Genomic DNA, 7646 nt, shown 5'->3' on the forward strand with positions numbered 1-7646 from the left:
GAGTTATATGATTAGGGTAAGCCTTCTATGGTTTAGTATGTTTATTAAATTTTGTTTTGCCTTGACAATTCTAAGGCACATTCTCATTTCCTATGCTCATGTAGATCCCCTTCTACAGAAAATAGGATAATTAATATCACTGTTACTAATAATTTAGTGCTTCTTATTATAAGGTGGCCTTGGGTGAACTTGATATCAAAGTTAAAGAGATGTTTGAAACCATTGTTAACTTGTTTATTGCTATTGTCTTTACTCCTCGATTTAGTCATTTCTTCATCCTAGCAAGTCTCTAGTATATATTTGATTTAGTCTTGTGTGTGCGTGTGTGTGTTTATCTTTTATTTTTTTCTTATTTTTTTATTTGGCTTTGTACAAGTTTCTGACAGAAGTTCACTCCAGACAATTGATGAAGCTAAAGAGTGGAGCCAGCATAATGCAAAGAAGCTTATTGATACAAGTGAGAAGAGATAGCGTGGTTCAATCCCAAAAGACTTCCATACTTTCATGTAGAGTTTGGTCTAAACAAGGGATTTGTTCATGTTATTGATGATAAAAAAAAACACTTCAAAAGCAACCTTGGCCTTGATGTTATAAGAGGTATGCTACGTTTACCAGAGGAAGACATGTACTGTCATCAGAGGCATGAATCAGTGGAGGCACAAAAGTAAGCTGTCACAAATTTTGCCCAGGATTGGGAGCCTTTTGACTGGACCAAACAGCTTGATTGAGAACATGAGCCATACATGGTTCTGGGAATCATGGCTTTGCAGTGGGGAAATGATTTTGCATATGTACAAGTGCTTTTATAAATGTTTGAGGTAATTTTTTTATTTTGTTTCTGGTTTTCAGTTGATGAAGGGAAATTTGGATGAAACAAAGTATAAATTTATATTGTAGATTTTCCCAATTACTATTATTCAAAAATAGGGAATTTAGGATTCAAATAGTAAGGTGTTGTTTGTTTTGCATTTCTAAAAACAAAAAATGATGGTAATTTTTATATAAAATACGAGAACTCTTTGAGACTTAGCTTATAAAGATGACTTTTAAATAACATATCAATAATAATTATAATTATTTTTATACATTGAATTTAGTATATAAATTTAATTAATATTATAATACTTTTATTATTTAAATATATTATTAGTTAAAATATTATTAAAAAATAAGAAAACATGTAGTATCAATTTTTTTGGGGAAAACAATTTTCCCAAGATTCATCATCTCTTCAAGAAAAAAATTTTGCTTGAATTTTCTTTATTTTTTAAAATTTTTAGAAATCACCTTTTCAAGAAACCATTTAGGCTTCTTTTTTTCTTTTTTTTTTAAAGGTGGCTTTATTTTTAAATTTTTTGAAATCGTCTTTTGAAGAGATGATTTTTGCCTATAATTTTTAAAAAAAAAACGCCTTTTCAAGAGATGATTTTTGCTTTAATCAAGTTATGTGACAACTTTTTTTTCTTAGTTGGCAAAAATTATGGTAGATTTGGAAATATTTTTTCTACTGCCGTATTTAACAAATTATTTATCATATAATTTTCAAAACCCCGGAATAAGGGCTTAACATGATAATATTTCGCATCTTAAAATTAATCAAAAGTGAAAGAAAAAAAAAAGGAAACAATGGGATTTGAACAAAATGGGAAGCAGTTTAAGACTTAAGAGAACATGAAATAAAGACCAGAGAGGTAAAGAGAGCGAGAGAGAAAGAGAGAGTGAGCGGATGTGCGTGTCAGAGAGTTCCAAGTTCCAACATGGTGTAGTTGGAATTTCAGTCCCACAAGACTCACAAAACCCATGGTACACAACACTGAAAAACACACAATGCTCTTCATATAAAACGACTTTTATAACTGCCTTCTCCATTTAAAGCTCACGCATTCCCAAACATACGCTCTTTCTTCGCATCTAACCCCTTGGTCTTTGGCCACATCATGCCATCCAAGGTGATTTCCATTTTATTTATCAAATTTTTATTGTTTATTTGATCTCTTTATTGTTTCATGATTTCAATTCGCCTTTTCAGTATTTGGTGATTAGCCCAAATCTGTAAGCCATGTTTGTTTTGCTTGGTTGAAGTTGAATTTTGTGTTTATTTTTAGCTTTGGGTACAAATTTAGGAAAAATAATGTGTATATATATTTGTGTGATTTTTTGGGTGTTTTGGTGTAGAAGAAATAGAATAGAGAAAATGAGACGGCTAGGGTTTTTGGAGATGTCTTTTTTCAGGAGTTTGCTTGGCTTTTCTTTAGCCTAGCTCCTCTAGGATTCAAGGTTACGTTGGGCGGCATAATTGGTGGCAAGTCTTCAGGGTTGATTTTTTAAGGTAGTATTTTATTTTAATGTTCCTTTCCATTCTTAGGTAATCCATGCTTATGTGATCTTGTTAAGTTTGTTTTATTTCCTTTGTGTTGTTCTTCAATGGTTTCATTAAGCATTTTGCAAGGAGCAACACTATGTTTTTTAAAATTATAGACCATGCCCTTATATTGGATGGAGGGACCATTTGAAGATTCTATGGAAGCATAAGAATCAAACTAGAAGTTGATGAGACAAATGATTAAAGTACTAGCAATATATAAAAATTAGATATAATCTTTTAGGAATTGTTATATAAACAATAATGCATCTGAGTTAAAACCTTATTAAAAGAAAATAATCTTAATAAGTAGATGATGTGTGGGCAAAAATCTTTGGAAGGATCATATATTTGAAAATTAGGTGTCATAAATTCATTTCTTGAAATGCAAATTACTTTTGCACATTATAAGAAGAGAACTGTAAATCAAATTTACTAACTTTAGAAATTTCTTTAATTTATCCCATAAAAAGTTGGTAGATGAGATACTATAAGAACATTAGAAATATTTATAATACCAAGACAATGTTAAATATCAAAGATATTATAGAAAAAGATGTTTCCCACATTTTTTTTTTTTGGTGATAACTAAATGAGATGTTTTGAAATGAGCACCTTTTCTGACAAGTAAATGAGCTGTTTTGAGGCGAGCACCAAAAGGGTATGCAACCCATGTACTCGAGATGTATATAAGAAATAAAGAAATGACCAAAAAAAACAAAAGGATTTGTAACACCTCAAAGACCATCCAAAACATCAATAAGTTATTAGTTTTTATTTCTAATTAGTTTCTATTTAGTGTAAGGAATAAAGGATCCTTAGGATTAGTTTCTATTTTATTTAGTATCTATTTAGTGGCCTGTATAAAATATGGAGAGTGTAATGGGAAAGACATGAAAAAATAAAACAATAAGAACAATTTATTCTCTCAATTTTGCATCTTCTCTTTGGGTCATAAGAATTGGTACCAAAGCACGGTCTTGGCACCGATCATGGTGAAAGGGACTAGAGTGCAAGAATAATGTAAACTTGGAGATACTGTTAAATAATTCAAGGACTCATCAAGTAAACAAGTAGTCACCTTATCAAAACAATTGAAGATGATGACAGCCATAAACTTGAAATTCAAAAACATGACTCCCAGAATAGAGGAGTCAAGTAATGGGGACAGTGTTTCAATCAATAGAAGCAGGACAAACTACCACTCACATGGTACAAACTACTTTCAAACTAGGTTTTCCAAACTCAATTTTCCAAATTTTGAAAGTGAGAGTCCTACTGGATGGATTTACAAATGTGATAAATTTTTTAAAATTAATGGAATCGAGGATCATGAGAAGGTAGGATTCATTTCCTTACATTTAGAAGGAAAGACCTTGGAATGGTTTCAAGGAACAAGGCTAGTAACAAGAAAATCAATTGGACACGGTTTTCTATAGATGTTGTTTCTAGGTTTGGCCCTAGTGTTTATAGCAACCCTATTGGGCAAATAACCAAATTGAAATAGGTTTCTATGGTCAAGCATACCAAGAGCAGTTTGAAACTTTGATGGCCAGAACTAGTAAGTTGTCAAAGGAATTTTTGTTTAGTGTTTCATTAGTGGCTTGAAAGAGGCAATTAAAAATCAAGTCATCATGTTTCGACTTAACACACTAAGCCAAACCACTGGGTTAGCCTTGTTGCAGAAAGGGACAATGAAGGTAATTCTCAAGGAAGTCAAGAACTCTAATGGAAGTGGGGGGAGTATAGTGAACTCTACGAGAATATTTGTTTCAATATCTCATGAGACCATGAGGATACGTGGCAACATCAAGAAGAAGGTCGTCACCATACTAATTGACTCAGGAAGCACTCATAACTTCCTTGATCTCATAGCAGCCAAAAGAAAAGGATGCTCAATATAAACTACCAACCCCATGAAGTTGGTAGTGGTGGATGGAACTAGAATTAGTAGTGATGCAATTTGTAGGCAATTGACATGGAACATGAAAGAGAAGGAATTTCAGGCAAAATTGAGGCTCACACCTTTGGGTGGGTGTGATGTGGCATTGGGAATTTAATGGCTAGCTGAATTGGGACCCATATTGTGGGATTTCAAGAATTTTATAATGGAATTTATTATTGATGGAAGGAAATTCATGTTGAGAGGTGCAACTACAGTTCCCACCAAGTTAGTTTCAACAAATCAGATTCAAAAGGATTTAAGGTGTGTGTCTCGAGCATCTATAGTTCAAATTTTATCTATGCAAGGGGATGAGGAAAATATAGTTGAAGAGGAACAACAGGGCAGTTGTTCAATGGCCCATACACTAGTCCAACTCATTTCCAGAGAACGCAACATAGAAAGATGCTTACAAGATTCAACAAAAGTTTCCACGGTCTCAACCTTGAGGACAAGGCTTCTTTTGATGGCGAAGGGAGTGTTATGACCTGATTGAGCGATTCTTAAGATCCCTCAACCTTTAGTTTTTATTTCTAATTAGTTTCTATTTAGTTTAGGGAATAAAGGATCATTATGATTAGTCTCTATTTCTATTTAGTAACCTATATAAAATAGGGAGAGTGTAATGGAAGAGACATGGAAAAATAATCTCAATAAAAACAATTTATTCTCGCAATTTTGCATATTCTTCTTGGGTCATAAGATTCAAACAGAGAATTTGTACAAAAAAATTTTAGTAATGATTATGACTAATCGAAACCACTGAAGATTCTATCATTGTGTCATTCCAAATACACCAGTATAAGCATTGTGGAACTTACTCACGATTCTTTTATTGTGGCCATTCCAGATACACCAAAATAAGCAAGTAGGTCTTCAAGTTAATTTCTCTCTTTAAATTATGTAAGAAAGTGTAAAAATGCAGATAGTGTGATCTGGATTGAAAACTATCAGTTTTGTTTTTTACAGACATATTTTTCTCATCAGAACTCTAATGCACCCTTTGGTTGCTGAGAAAGCATAGGAAAAAGAAAGAAAATTAAAATTTGAATTTTAAATTGTTCAAAATGAGCCCAATGCAGGTGTTAGAGCTTAATTTAGTCAATTTGTTAATTATCTTGGAAACTAAACCAACGTATAAATAAAACATAAAAAGTTCAAACTTTCTCATCTATTCTGTTTTCTTTTCTCTGCTTTTTCCAGCAACCAAACAGAGGGTAAGCACTTTTCTACTCATCAGAGTGTACCGAAATTGAAAATGGTATCAACAAGTAAACCCTAAAACAGAATGTACGGAGTAATTGTAGTCTTTCGCGCATAGAAACAGGAAATTTCGGAAACAGAAGGTAAAAACCAGGAGAGATGAGGAAGGGCTTACAGAGATTTCGAGATTAGGGTTTGGCGAAAGCGGATCGTTGCTCGGAGAAAAGGTGTTACCGTCGGTCATGGTGGCGTAGAGGTTCACGCGCCTTGTATTTTGTCATATTTACATAATGAGTTTTTAAGATTTTAAAAAGCCCAATCTAAGACTTTTTTTTCATTTTTTTTTTTTTTTTTTTTTTTACCGAATGAAAATAATTGAAATTTTTATATTAAAATTTTTCCATAAAAAAAAAATTAACGATAAATTTTGAATTTTTACATTCACATAAAATATTTGAAAATAATAATTAAATTAAATAATATTAAACACTCAAAATTTATTAAAACTTTGAATATAAAATACATACTACTCTAATTATATCATAATTTTCCCATATTATTAGGTGACATATGATAATTAAATGTAAATATATATATATATAATAAATAATTAACTTTTTCGCTTTTTTATCTCTTACGTGGAGAGGCGATTTGATGTATCAAGAGATGGTTAATATTAATAAAATGTAAATGCATAGTTAATATGAATTAAATGTAAATATATACTTTGGTTTGTCTAATTCATTTATAGTGACTTTATTTGATCGGTTTAATAAATTTGGCTTTGTAGGTTATTGAATGATTTAAAACCATCTCATTTGCTTTAAGGGTAACAATTCGTATTGGTGGATCATGTTTGTATCGTGTCAAAGTCTAGACATTTTATTATACAGCTCAACACAGATAATAATCGTGTCAAAAATATAAATTGAAATACTATTTGATTATTAGGCAGGTAACATTGATAGCCAAATAGAATACACTCAAACTTCAACTCTCCCAAACCAAACTATTCAAGAACTCAGCTCCCAATTAGTTACAACAACCCAAGGAAGTTAGAACGGCTGTATAGTAGAGTAGTTAGTGTAACAGTTGAATAAATTGATGTAAAAACCATGATGCTGCTATTATATTAAAGTGATGAAATGAAAAACGCAATTTCAGTTCAGTTTCTATCAAACATATCATGTAACCTATTTAATTTATTTAACAATCAAGTCTTCTTATTTAATAATTATGTTGAGTTGGTTTTTTTATATATCAAATTGATTAATGTTTTTACCAAATATGTTTTATGAATCTATTTATTTAAAAACAAAATTAGAATTAGTTAAATAGATTAAATATATAATTCAGTTGATAACAAGATGATTAAATATGTCAATTTAAGTCAAATTCGTATTATACAAATTGACTCAAAAATTACTTATTTATTAAACGAGTTATATAAGTCGAATTTGACCTAAACCTATTTATACCTAATCCAAATCCGTAAAAGACATGTTGGGTTTATGTTGTGTTGATCAATCGTATTAAACTTCGTTATCCTTAATTTAACATAAAGTACCGCATGTCTAGTAATTTATCATTACATACAAATTATAAGATTTTTTATTTAAGAGCACTGTACTATATTTCAATATTAATTCATTAGTAGGTAATGATTGATTGATCTTTGTTATAGGGTAAGATTATATGTCTTAATTATGAGAGTAGATTCAATATCAAGATTGTTTGATCACATTAGGAAGCTCGATTATTTCATTAGCATAACCTGTTGATCTCCTCTTGATTCGTGGTTATAGTATGACGTGTTTTGTATAGCTCAACAATCACGATATTTATGAAAAAAAAATAAAAATTTCCATCACCAACTCACCTATGAGATGGTAAAAAGGTTGAACATTTTCTTTTTCTTTGTGTTCCGTCATCAAATATATAATTGAATAAAAAAATGATGGTGAATAGGGGTGTAAGTAACATCAAAGAATTGATATATTGAGTTGAATCAACTAAAATCGATCAAGTTCGATTTTTTAAAACAAAAAGATCGATTCGGTTTGAGAATTTTAAAAATTGATTTTGTCGGTTCAAATTTTTTTTTATTTTTGTCTTATAGTGATAAAAATTGAATCAAAC

Source organism: Vitis riparia, chromosome 9 (assembly GCF_004353265.1).
Source record: "Vitis riparia cultivar Riparia Gloire de Montpellier isolate 1030 chromosome 9, EGFV_Vit.rip_1.0, whole genome shotgun sequence".
Classification (NCBI taxonomy): Eukaryota; Viridiplantae; Streptophyta; class Magnoliopsida; order Vitales; family Vitaceae; genus Vitis; species Vitis riparia.